We start from the raw sequence: 14,017 nt of genomic DNA on the forward strand, positions 1-14,017 counted from the left end.
GCCACAGTGCAGGCCACTGTCAACACATCAAAGCACAATTCAATGAAAATAATAATTTTTTTAAAGAAAATGCAGTCCAGATGTGAAACTCTTATCACAGCACTGCCCAATAAAACTTTCTGCAGTGACCATAATGTTCTATATCTGTGCTGTCCAGCATGAAAACCTCTAGCCATATGTGGCTATTGAGCACTTGAAATATGGGTGTTTTGACTGAGGAGCTGAATTTTTATTTTATTTCATTTTTAATTTATTTAAATTTAAATAGCCACACGAGGCTAGTGGCTACCATATATTGGACACTGAAGACGACCAGGGTGTAGTAGCCAGCCCACACGCCCTTCAGGTGCTCTTTCATGAACAATATTCCTCACAGCCAAGCTTCCAGCAAGGACTGCAGATGAGAATTCAAGCCCACTTAACTCTACGTTACTGGTTAAAGGCGGTATCGCGTGTTCAGTGTGCATCCAAAAAAGAACAGGTTTAAGATTTTGTTATATAATCAAGAAGCCTACCGATCAGGCATGAGCCTAGAGAAAAGCCCACTGACTGTGACATGGAGTTGGGCCAAGGTAATATTTGCAGATAAAGGAAGGTTTTCCTCAGAAAACAGCCCAGAGTTGACTACAGTTTATGAGAACAGGCCCCAAAGTTCTACCTACTTTAACAGGCCATGGCAAGAATTAGAAGAGAAAATGCATATAACTGCTTGGCACAATGCCTTGCACAGCAAACACTAAATCAGTTTTACCTCTTTTATCATCATTATCAGAATTATTCTGTGCTATAAAATGTGCCTCTAATAACTGCAACTGGAGATGTTAATAATCTCAATACAGTGCCCATGTAATATTGAATTGCAAACAGTATTATTTACTGAGTAACTCTTTAAGACAAGCTAGTGGTAAGTGAACAAGCTGACCTTCTATATAGGGTTCTTAGATTTTGACCAATTAAATGTTTGAAGACCTCTGCCAAAACTGATGACTTGGGTTTTGAAGTAACTGATTTAAAGTGAAATAATGAGATCGAAGGGCCATTGTTTGTGGAGGCTACTCTAAATTTGAGAAAATAAACTATATCATCAGCATTTAGGCAAATGCTTATCTATCTATTCCTTATAGCAGGGAAGCATGAATTTCGCTCATCCAGGAATAATATCAAGTCATTAAGAAACACGTGAAGGAGGAGAATTTGAAACATATTGTATTTTGTCTCCCTTAAAATTATCTAATCTACCAAGAAACTTACTCTAATGACCTGAAATATGGGCAGTGGTTTTACAGGTCTCACATATGTATCAATAGCTAGGATTGTGTATCTGGAGCATAACCCATTCCTGTACATAAGCCAAGGGCTGATAGAAGGTCAATAAAATCAAAGTTTATTCAAGGTTCCTAAGAAATGTATTCACAAACTGATGAAGCTTATGTAATGTTGGTCAATAAGACAAGAGCTGTGCCTAAGACCCAGATACTCCTGAAAAATACTGTCCTGAGAAACCTAGAGGAGCAACTTATCAAAACGGAAATTGGCCTACATCTATATGGAATCATTTAGAGACATCATAAAGCATTTTTTACTAGAATCATCCTATACATGATCCCAGGCATTTGTTGACTTCTAGGCAATAGGATTAACAAGTAGACAAGGACCTAAGCCCATCATGGTAAGCAGTGCTGAATATTCCAAAGGCAAATGACCTTTACCTGGGGCTTTATTTAATCAGAAACTGTTACTGGGACCCAGAGTCAGGTCTTCAATTTCCAGGTAATTGATGCTAGGAGTTTTGTCAGCATCACTCTTCTATGAGCACTAACAAATAAACTGAGAATCCTATGGTTTTTCATCTACAAAAAAGAAACAATGACAGCTTCAAAGTCTACTTACCACCAATTCTGAATTGCAATAAGATTAAAAGGAAATAGGACTATGGTAGCAGGGGATGGCTGAGATTGTTCCTTTCAGGTACCTCAAGCAATATGTAATCATTTAGATCAATATTAGTTATATAACATTTAAAAACACTGAATGATTAAATGATGTATCAATTAGGAATATTTTAGGCTATGAGGAGCAGAAAACATTACTTTGGTGGCTTAAATATTAGAAACTTACTTTTCCCCACATAATGGGAAGTCCAGATGCATGCAGTTGTTGTTTCTGGTTTAGTTAACTCCAGAGCCTTTGAATTCCCTTGATATTTCCCTCATGGACACAGGTTGGCTGCTACAGTTTCAACCATAAGGTCACATTCCAGCTTCAAGAAAATAAAAAGGGAAAGAGGTGGAACTTATTGAAGAGTCCATCTCTAGACCAAAAGCCTGCGTGTGATCATTCAGACCCGACCATAGGCAATTGCAAGGCTTTGCCCGACAGACGTCACAGTGAAAAGTTGCCGTCCCCACACCAGACTTGGTTACAGCCACTGCACTGCAGATTTCTGGAGAGTTGCACTCAAGGAACCCCACCTCCACTCCACCCATCTGAGCCAGCCATGCTCATACACATATCAGCATATATACATCTAGCCCAAGCATTTCTCTTCAGGCGCCACCTTATCAGAGGCCTTGGCTGAGGCACTTTGGACACCTCCACCAAGACCTCATTACCAGGGAGCTTGACTAAGGCATTTTCTTCATGCTCAATCAGTATTTTTCTACTCCTTAGCCTTCCTCCTCCCCCTCTACCAGACCATGAAAAGGCACGAGCCTTCTGTTCCAGGCTCCTCAGCAATAAAACATTTCCCCTCATCTGCACTGCATGCATCTCACCCTTGCCAGGTGTTGCTCCATAGGAAAAAAAATGGAGCACTAGGGAGCCAGCCCCACTTTTTGCCCCTTGCTTGCACTGCCGCAATAAATAAATAAAGACTTGACCGATACTTTTAGTTTGGCTCATTGTCTTAATTGACCACCTCAACACCTGGCAGCCCGTCACCTACATCAGAAAAATACATCTTCCCAGAGACCCTACAGCAGACTGCTACCATCTTATTAGCCTGAACTGAGATACACATGGGCATTCTGAGTAGTGTCTACAAAGAGAAAGCAGTTGGTGAACAAACCATCAGTGCTTGTCATAATTTGGAAATGAGTTCTATGGGGAAAATATAAGCTCAGGAGTTCAGAAAAGAGAGAAGTTTGCTATGAGCTACAAGGAAATGATTTCATAAAGGAGATTAAACTTTAAACTGTGCTCTAAAAGATAGATAAAGTTTGGAGATGAGAGGGCATGACAGATGGGCTAAACAGACTAAGGAAAGGTTTTGCGGAAGAAATGAGCTCCTAGGACAGAGAAAGGAACATCCCGCTCTTCTGAAAATAGGAGAAAGAGTGTTTTAATTCAGGAAATAGAACACAGTTGCCCATCAGGGGGATGGGGAAGCCACTCCTATGGGAGAATCTTTAGCACATCTAGTGCTGGCAAGTAAACTAAGAAATGCCTATTAAACAATTGCTATTGTCTCGCCAAACATGTCAATAAACATTTATGCCAAACAAGTGGCCTTAATACATGCCGATTACACTCTGGAAAAAGCAAGTGAAAAATTCCTTGTGCAAAAAAAGGAAGAAACCACCATCCTGCAACTAGCTCTGCTTTAACTCCCACTGAGATCCACAGGGTATCCGTTCATAGAACCAAAGCAGCATATGGCCCTAAAAATATAAGCCTCTGATCTTACAATTAACAGAGTAATCTTAAAATTAAAGCATCAAATCAAAAACACTTCTGAATAACAACAGTTTAAGTTAATGGTTTCTTTCTGTTTGTTTTAGGCTTTCTTGTGTGGGAAGAGAGACAGGGGCACTGGTCAAAGGGAAAATGTATTCAATAATTGCAGCAGATAAGATCAAAGCAAAATTTTCTCTATATTCCCTAAAAGGCATGTTTCTCCTGTTCTTTAATTGGAAGCAAAGGTCTAAACAAGCAGTGGAAATAAAACCAGTGAGAGGGGCTCTTTCACATCTCTAATTATACCTCCTATGCAGTAACAGGCAATTGGACACCAAAAGCTCGGGGACCAAGACCTTTCCTGCTATGTCCAAGTAAGCTACACCAGAAGGAAATCTATAGTGAAAGTCCCCCTTCAAGATAGTTCCCAATAGTCTCATTTTAAAAGTAGATCCTTTTTCTTATCTGACCCTAATTGGTAATTAGCTATTCCTTCTTATTAATCTACCCAAGTGACTGTTTCTGAATATTAAAATGTGGGATTCTTTCATCATGCAATTATGCTGGACATGGAAGGAAATAACAAACTGTAAACTTACAACTGTAACCTCCTAAAAGTTAAGAGAATCACAATGGCCCACTGAAATAGGAGACATTTTAATTAATATGCCTCCCTGTGGCTTTGCCTTTCTTCTTGTATGCTCAGCTGGAGTAATTAGAGCAAAACCTGAGGGGCCCTACCCCAGAAGCCTCACTCAGCCCTCTCCAGCTGAGTCTCACTCTTTGTTGGCAACTGCCTCCATTGAGGAAGACTCAGCCTGAGCTGTGTAATGTACAACTGCTCTAGGGAATAATCCCTCCGGAGAGCCACCAGGAAGTAGCCTGTTCAAAAAGCAAAAAATTTAAAAATTTAAACCCTATTCACTTTAAAGGAAAAAACGAGAAACAATCTTTTAAAAAAGATACCTTCCAAGCTATTAACATCTGATACAACTTCCTCTTTAGAGATTTCTCCTTCTTTAACCACGTTTTAAAGTATAGTTTACAATAGCATAAAATTTACCCATTTGGAGTATACAGATGAAGTCAGTTTTAGTAAATTTACACAGTTGTGTAACCATCAACACACTCAAGCTTCAGAACACTTTCATCACCCCCAAAATCCCTTGTGTCCCTTTGCCGTCAATTCCTGCTCCCAATCCCAGCCCCAGGAAACCTGCTGTCCCTACAGTTTTGCCCGTTCTAGCAATTTCATACAAATGCAATCACACAGTATATATTCTTTTGTGTGGCTTCTTCCACTTAGCATATTTTTGACATTTATCCATGTTCTTACATGTATAAGTAGTTCACTCCTTTTTATTGCTGAATGGCACTCCACTGTATAGATATACCACATTTTGTTTATCTATTCCCCAGTTGATGGACATTTGGATTGCTTCCAAATATTTGGAGATATTGAGCCTAACAAACATTTGGATACAAGTCTTTTCATTTCTCTTGGGCAGATACCTGGAAAATAAATTTCTTGGTCATTTGGTAAATATAAGTTCAACTTTTTAGGAAAGTGCCAGGCAATTTTTCAAAGGGGAGTGTATCATTTTCTACTTCCATCAGCAACACATGAGAGTTCTGGTTTCTATGCAACCTCAGGAACAGTATTCTCAATCTTTTTTGATTACATATATTTTAGAGGTGTGTAGTATATTCTCAATGGGATTTTAGTCTGCATTTTCCTAAGGACTAACAATGTTGAACACCTTTTCATGTGCTTATTTGCTATTCATAGATCTTTTTTGAAGGTTCTATTCAAAATTTTACCCATTTTTTAATTGTGTTGTGTGCTTTCAGACTATTTACTGTAAGAGGTTTTTTTCATATTCTGAACACAAGTCCTTTATCAGATAAATAATTTGCAAATATTTTCTGCAATTCCATTTACTTATCTTTGTCTTTTCAGTTTCTCAGTGCTATCTTTTGAAAAGCAAACATTTTAATTTATCTTTTGGTGTTCATATTTTTTGTGTCCTATCTAAGAAATTCAAAGTCACAAATATTTTCTCCCCTGTTTATTTCTAGTTACATGATAATTTCAGCTCTTACATTTAGATCTATGATCCATTTTGAGTAGAACTTTGTGTTATGGTATGAAGTAAGGGTCCAGGGGTTTTATGTTTTTGCTTTTGTTTTGCAGAGAGACACCCAATTGTTCCAGCACCACTTGTTGAATAGACTCTCTAACTCCACTGAGTTACCTTACAAGTCTGTCAAAAATCAAGGGACCATGTATGGGTTTATCTCTGGACTCTGTTCTGTTCCACGGATCTACGGTCTAATGCTAATACCACACTGTCTTGATTACTGTAGCTTCACAGTAAGCTTTGAAAATCAGGTAGCACAAATCCTTCAACATTGTCTTTTCAAAATTGTTCTGTTTATTGTAGGTACTTTGAATTTCCATTTAAATTTTAGGATTGACTTGTCGATTTATATTTAAAAGCCTGCTGGGAATTTGACAGGGATTATGTTGAATCTATAGATCAATCTGAGAAGAGAATTGCCATTTTAACTAAACTGATCTTCAAATCCATGACCATAGTTTATCTTTCCGCTTACTTAGCTCTTCATTATTTTCTCTCAGCAACGTCTTACGGTTTTCAGCATACAGTTTTTTCTCCCTTTTGTTAAATTTATGCCTAAGTATTTTATTCTGTTTGATTCCATTGTAAACAATATTATTGTATTAATTTTAATTTTGGATTGTGAATTGCCAATAAATAGGAAAATAATAGTTGATTTTTAGATACTGATCTTGTAACTTGTGACCTTCCTAAACTTGTTTAGTACTTCTAGTAGCTTTTTGACAGATATTCCCTACATACAAATCAGATCATCTGTGAATAAAAATAATTTTACTTCTTACCTTACAATCTGTATGCCTTTAATTTCTTATTCTTGCCTTATTGCAAGAATAAGAAGTTAAAGAGTAGAATCTCCAGAGCAGTGTTGAATAAAAGAGGCAAGAGCAGATATTCTTTTAAATCTTAAGGAGAAAAAGCATTCAAGCTTTTAATATTAAGCATGTTGTTAGCTGTAGCTCTTTATCAGGGTAAGGAAATTTTCAACTATTCCTAACTTGTTGAGAACTTTTATCAAGAATGCATGTTGGATATTTTAAAAAAACATTTTATGTCTACTGAGAGAATCACATGGTTTTTGTCCTTTTTTCTATTAACATATTATTTCACCCAAATTGATTTTTGGACAATAAATCAACTTTGCAATGTAAGGCACTTAGAAGTTACCACTCCACCGTAACAACAAGTAAAAAGATGAACGAGTTGAAAGATCAGCTCTTCTTAGATCCATCAGAGAAGTGAGACAACAGGACAAACTGCTGCTCCAAAAATTGGAGAGACAGACAGGCAGATACAGAGAATCGGAACCTACTGGAGCAGAAACATCCATAGAAACCAATACCGGGGTAGGAAAACTTGAACTGTAATTGACAACTGCTGAAGGCTCAGTGTGCAAAAGTCTGAGAGAGAAAAACTCCAGGGGGACCCAGTCATGGGGTGGGAGGCACACTTCTAAGTTTTACCTCTAAGAGTTTCACCCTGTTCTCGCGGTGACTATCGGAGAGAAACCCTCTTGTGCTTGCAGCATGGGAAGGGAAAAAGGAATCATTTTGAAATACACTAGCCCATTCTGTTTTCCTTAACAAGGCCTGCCTTCAGGAGAAACAATTTTACCAGAGCCTAACCTACCTGTGAGAAGAGAAGCCTCAAACTCCAGCTCCCTCTAGCCATCCCATCCCACCTAAATGGTGGGGGAGGGGGGCGGGGTGCACTAGGAAGCACTGTGGGAGGTCACAATCCAGGGGCACAGGCTCACCAAAAAACTGAACCCGAATCACAGGACTGTAGAATATTTCCCCTCTCCCCACACTTTATCACTGCATTAAAGCCCTACGTACCATGGTTTCCTTTTACCCGGTATATCATAGGCACTTGCACAAAAAATTAAAAGGCATACTAAATGGCAAAAAGCACAGTTTGAAGATACTGGAAATGCATCAGAACCAGAGTCAGATGCAGCAGGAATGTTGGAATTAACAGAAATTTTTAAACCTGTGGTTAATGTGCTAAGAGCTTTAATGGAAGTAGACGATATGCAAGAATAGATGAATAATGAAAGCAGAGAGATGGAAATTCTAAGAAAGAATAAACAAGAGATGCTTAAGATCAAAAACACTGTAACAGAAATGAAGAACGTCTTAGATGTGCTCATTAGTACACTGGACACAGCGACTAATTTTCTGAAGAAAGAATCTCTCAGCTTGAGGGTATGACAATAGAAACATCCAAAACTGAAAAGCAAAGAGGAAAAAAAAAAAAGACTGAAAAAAGAACAGAAAAGAAATCCAAAAAACTGTGGGACAATTACAAAAGGTATAACATAACACATGAGAATAACTAAAGGAGAAGGAAGAGATAAATCAACCTACATTCCTAAAATAAGTACCATTTGTTCATGGTGATAATCCTTTTTACATGTTGCTAGACTCAGGTTGCTATTATTCTGTTAAGGATGATTGCTTCTATGTTCATGAGAGATATTGGTCTATGGTTTTCTTTTCTTCGGATGTCTTTGTCTAGCTTTGGTATTAGGGTAACACTGGCTTAATTAAATGAATTAGGAAGAAGGTCTCTTGCATCTATTCTCTGAAAGAGTTTGTGCAGAATTAGTATTGTATTTTCCTTAAATATCTTATAGAATTCCCTGGTTGAACCATCTACGCCTGGATACTTCTTCACGGGAAAATATTCTTTTGATGATTCAACTAAATCATTGGGGAACTATGATATATGCATTGTAGCTCCACAGCTGTCTTTCAGGAAGCATAAATTCCTATTTTCATGGAGTTTACACAAGTCAATCATGCCATAATAAAGAGTACTATTTGATTATATACAGGCACAATGGTGGACAAAGCATTGGGCTGAGACTTGTATTCAAATTCAGCTTCTGTCTTTACTTGGTAGTTGGGCCTCAGTACTCAGGCATCCTAAGCCACAGTTTCCTCATTGTAAAATGAGAGAGTAGAAGGTTTCTAAGATCCTTTCAGTACTTAACTAACTTGGTCTATGATGAAAGCGTAAAAATGAACTTTATCGCAAATGACAATCTGAGAAAAATTTTTATAACTCATAGCACAGACAAAATGTTATTCCTAATTTATAAGGAAATCCTAAAAATCAAGAAGAATAAAAGCAATAGAAAAGAAAAAAGCAATAGAAAAAGAAAATCCAGTTGCCATATAAGGACAAGTGGTCCTAAAATACATGAAAAGTTGTTCGACATATCAAAATCAACTATCTACTAACAATAACCAAATATATAACATAATTTTAAAAAGATAAACATTTAAATACTAATGAAAGATGTAAAATATCTAGGAATTCATCAAATTGATTTTGTGCAACTACAAAACACTGCTGAAAGAAATTAGAGAAGGCCTAAATAAATACTCACAGACTGAAAATCTGAGAAATGCTAAAATGTCAATTACCCCCAGATTTATCCATACATTCAGGGCAATCCAAATCAAAATTCCAGTTGGGATTTTCCATACATTCTAAACTTTACATGGAAATGCAAAGGACCTAGAAGAGCAATACAATCTTGAAGAAGAATAAAACTGGAGAGTTTACACAACCAGGTGTCAATATTTAAAAAAAAAACTACGATAATTTTTTTACGATAATTTTTTATTGAAATATAGTTGATTTACAATATTACATTAGTTTCAGGTTACAACATAGTGATTCAACATTAAAATACATTACAAAATGATCACCACGAGTCTAGCAGCCATCTGTCCCCATGCAAAGTTATCACAGTACTATTAACTACATTCCTTATGCTGTATAGCATATCCCTGTGTCTTATTTATTTTATAACTGCAAGTCTGTACCTCTTGATTCCCTTCACTGATTTTGCCCATCCATCCACTGGCCTCCCCTCTAGCAATCACCCACTTGTTTTCTGTATCTGTTTCTGTTTTGTTTTGTATATTCATTTTGTTTTTTAGATTCCATGTACATGTGAGATAATACAGTATTTGTCATTCTCTGTCTGACTTATTTCACTTAGCAAAATACCCTCTAGATCCATCCCTGTTGTCACAAATGGCAAGACTGTATTCTTTTTTATGGCTGAGTAATATTCCATTGTGTGTGTATATGTATGTATATCACATCTTCTTTATCCATTCATGTATCAGTGAACACTCAGGTTGATTCCATATCTTGGCTATTGTAAATAATGCTGCAATGAACATGGGGTGCATATATCTTTTCAACTTAAAAAAATACAATAATTACAGCTATGTGCTGTGTGTGCTGATGGAACAGAATGAAGAGTCCAGAAATAGACCCACACATATATGGTCACCTGTCAACTCCAAAAATTATTTAATATGCTCTCTTGGCAAAGCTGTGGGGAAGCACAAACTAACATTGTTTTCAGGAATGCAAAATGTTGCAACCCATAGGAAGCACTGCATCTACACTTTGACAGTCTCACTCTGGAACTGCATACACATACCTGCATACATATGAAGTAACGTATATACAATATTAATCTTCAGGACATTACCTGAAATAGGAAAAGATTTAAATGACCCAAGTGTCCAGCAATAGGGGACTAGTTGAAAAAATATTTTCCCTTCATGCAACAGAATTCTATGTAACTGTAAAATAAATAAAGTCCTACATATTAATATGTACTGGGTGAAATGTTATACAACTATAAAAAATACAAAATTGTAAAAAAAAAAAAAAAGAGAGAGAGAGAGAGAGGGAGAGAAGGGGGGATGCTGGTGTACAGACCTCCAGGATACATTATTAAGTGGAAAATATGTGGTAAAACAATGAATATGGAATACAATGTTTTGAGTAAAGAAAGCAGGAAAATAAGAATGTATATTCACATTTTTTTTCTATGTGTATAATAAAACACTGGAAGTACAAACAAGAAACTAATAAAAATTGTTAACCACAAGGTTGGGAGGGAGGGGAATAAAGCAGATGAAAGAAAGCTCAATATTAATTCTTTGGGAATTATTTTGAATTTTGAACCATGTAAATGTTTTACTTATTTTTTAAAAAGAAGTACTGCTAATGAAATTCAGCAGGGAAAAAAAATGAAGGTTTATACCAGCTGAGAAATGATTTACAGAAGAAACAAGATTTCATATGACTTTCATATGGCCTGATTTGGGACACCTACTTTCCTATTTCCACAAGGGATGGGAACTTCACTTTGAAATATTATTACTTGGTCAAAACATTCAGTTGAACATCATGTTGCTTGCTTAATTCAGCATAGTGGTCTGGAAAGGGAGGGAGAGAAACAGGAATGGGGTGGGAAGGATTTCACAGGGGCTTCAACTGCATCTACATTTTCTTTCTTTTAAAAATATATATACTTATTATATAATAAAAGACATGGAGCAAAAGTGGCAAAATACAGAGATTTGACAAACCTGGGTGGTAAGGGGGAAAAAAATTGCAATTGTGTCCTTTTATTGAAAACACCAGGGGACTCTGAGAAGAACAAGAGAATTTATTTAAAACAAAGCATTTCCTTATTTTCTGTGGACACGCCATACAGGGAAGAATAAACATGTTTGAAGCCAAAATCACAGGCTCTGGTTCATCAAGAAGACACAATATAAAGCCCCCTAAGTTCGCTAAGCTGTGAGTGTTCAGAACAGAGCAACACCTGGCCTGCATGAGCGCCCCGCTGCTGCGAGTGGGGCCAAGGCCAGGACATCACGTCAGAATTCAGGCGAGGGCATCAATTCATAAACACCCAGAAGCCTATTGTTCTTGTAATTCCTGCAGGCAATGAGCACAGTTACCAAATTAAAAACTAGACCAAGTAACCATGAAACCTTCAGAGGCAACATTTTGTTCATACTTCATGATTTCTTTTTAGGGAAATGCACAAGGTCTAGTGACACAAGCTGTTTATTCTCCTCATTAGCCTTTTGGGTTTCAGCATGTGTGGCTTTTCTTAAGCTTTTCTCACTGCTAAACTCAGCCAAATTCATACTCACAGAGGAAGTCAGATTCCAGCTCTACAGCTCAACAGCAGACCTCCAAGCTACCCAAATCCATGGGGTAATCAAAAACATTCTGCTGGCTGCTATATGACTTTTATCTTTTCTCCTACAAATAGCTGTAGCAGGATTAATGTCAACAACACACACTCCCCCCACAGGCTTAGCCTATTTAACTGCAATTACTCTCCTGAGCGAGACCCTTTTTGTCATTTGGCAAAGGTGAAGAGAGAGAACAGAGGGTGAAGAGAACAGACTATTAATATAAACAATTACCTTATTTTATTCAACACTTTCCAAGTTTCAAAGCATTTTCATATATTTGATCCTTATAACTATGAGGAGGCAGGGCATTTTACATTCCCATTTCACAGATGAGAAAGCTGAGGGTCAGGGAAGTCAAGGGGCTACACCTATATCTTCTGCATTTATTCCAGACTTCCCACTATGCAAGCTGTCTGGCAGGCTTAAGCCCAAACACTGATGGTTTGACAAATTCCTTTCCATCCATAAGCTGCAAATCCTCCCATAATCATGGTTGCCAACGTATCTCATTCCTATGGATATTTTGGAGACCAGTCTCCCCAAACCTCTCTCCCCCTTCTTTTACCTGCCCTAGATCTGAATTTCTACCATTAAAGGTCAGTCCTCTGGCTAAAGAACTGGACTTGACCATGTAAGCAAATTTTTCGCAGTACTGTCCCCGAGGTAACTGCATGAGAAATACACTGGGAAAATAGTTTCCCGGGCATCATGCTAGATCCATGGAATCAGATTCTCTTAGGGGTGTGTTTAGGAATGTGCATTTTTAACAAGCTTCCCCATGTGTTGTTACCAGCTTTAAAGTTGAGAGCCACTGCTTTCAGCAATGAAAACCCTGAGATGTTCCGAGTCAGAGACGAGAATCATCAAAGGATTATTTTAAGAAGATAACCGTGGAAGCAGTGTTTAGATTGTGCTGGAGTGGAAAGAAACTAGAATCTATGAGTCTGAGATTACTGCAGTAGCCCAGTTTGAGGAGCAGGATGGGAGGGAAGGGTAAATCTGGGAAGAGAAAGGAAAACTGCAAGGAGCACTACAAAAGTCACTATAAGTTCCTCTCTTCATCTTCTACAAAATGTCTATACTTTATTCCTTTCATGTCACTGAGGCTCCATTGCCTGTTACTACGAGGCCAAGTTGATTCTATGAGCATATTACATCGTGCCATAGTTCAGCTCCCCTCCCCCTTGTGTGCTACTCTTCATACAAGGGGATTTAGCTATGGCTCAAGCAAGATGGCTTAATTAGTCTCCTGTGACTAAAATTGAGTTCCTTTGCTAAATTCATTTAGATTCAAAGAAAAGGTAGTGAGCTTCCACTACTGATGTCCAAAGCATTTCAAATTCATTTTTAAAACTACAACCCTCCGTGCTTTTCACGCACACCAGAGAAGTTCATGAGAGCAACACTTTACAAATCGTTTTGTGTGACTCAAATTTTGCTCCCTAGGAGTTGAAACCACAGCATGCATTACCTAGAAAGGCTCTCATTTGCATTTGTTTTCTTTATCCTTTGTCCTCACTTACCCCCCTTTTCTTTCCTGCCTCCTTTCTATCTATATATAAAACACATTCAAATGGTGGTCACTAGCTGTTCTTGGATGTTTTAAGTTTTTATCTTTCTCACAGCAAACAGTCAGAAATCACATGGGCCTGGAACTCAGAATGACTGAGTTCTAGTTCCAGCTTTTCCACTGACTTGCTACTGGACCTTGAGCAATTCAACTCTCCCTTTGGAGCTCAGTTTCTTCCCCTGTAAAATGAGAAGACTGCACTAGTGGGTATCCAAGGTCCCTTCAATCCAAATATTCTACAATTCTAAGTTGAACACTCTGGATCCCAACAACATGAAAGTTTAAAATCTCTGGATCCAAATTACTCTTCGGTTCATTTAAGTTCAGAGCATTTAAAATGTCTCTCAGAATGTGCACTAGAGTCTTATGCTACAGCAGTGGAGCTATAATAAAGTTGGTTTAGCTACTTAACTATCTGCCCACACATATTTCTCACTGCAACTTCTTTAATCAGGTCTAGCAAAACTAGATAAGGGAAAGGCATCTTAATGAAATAAGTAGTCATCTTAGCATCCGGTCACATCAGAGAAGTGTTGCATGCCTTTTATTCACCACAGGTCTCTCTGTGGATAATTTTCCATCGCCTTCCTCCTCCTACC

The 14,017-nt window shown here is 37.7% G+C and overlaps 1 protein-coding gene across 2 annotated transcripts in view; it reads right to left on the bottom strand.

Moving 5' to 3' along the window:
* The window catches only part of SUMF1 (sulfatase modifying factor 1), a 372,466-nt gene that overhangs the window by 143,561 nt on the left and 214,888 nt on the right, over positions 1-14,017 (bottom strand). The window contains exon 10 of one of the 2 annotated variants that reach the window (XR_004528608.2): positions 2,119-2,260. The exons of the other annotated variant lie outside the window; for it this stretch is intronic. The gene's annotated coding sequence lies outside the window, so the exon portion shown is untranslated. The remainder of the gene's footprint in view (positions 1-2,118; positions 2,261-14,017) is intronic. 2 annotated transcript variants of the gene reach the window in all.

This window comes from Tursiops truncatus, chromosome 10, assembly GCF_011762595.2.
Source record: "Tursiops truncatus isolate mTurTru1 chromosome 10, mTurTru1.mat.Y, whole genome shotgun sequence".
Lineage (NCBI taxonomy): Eukaryota > Metazoa > Chordata > Mammalia > Artiodactyla > Delphinidae > Tursiops > Tursiops truncatus.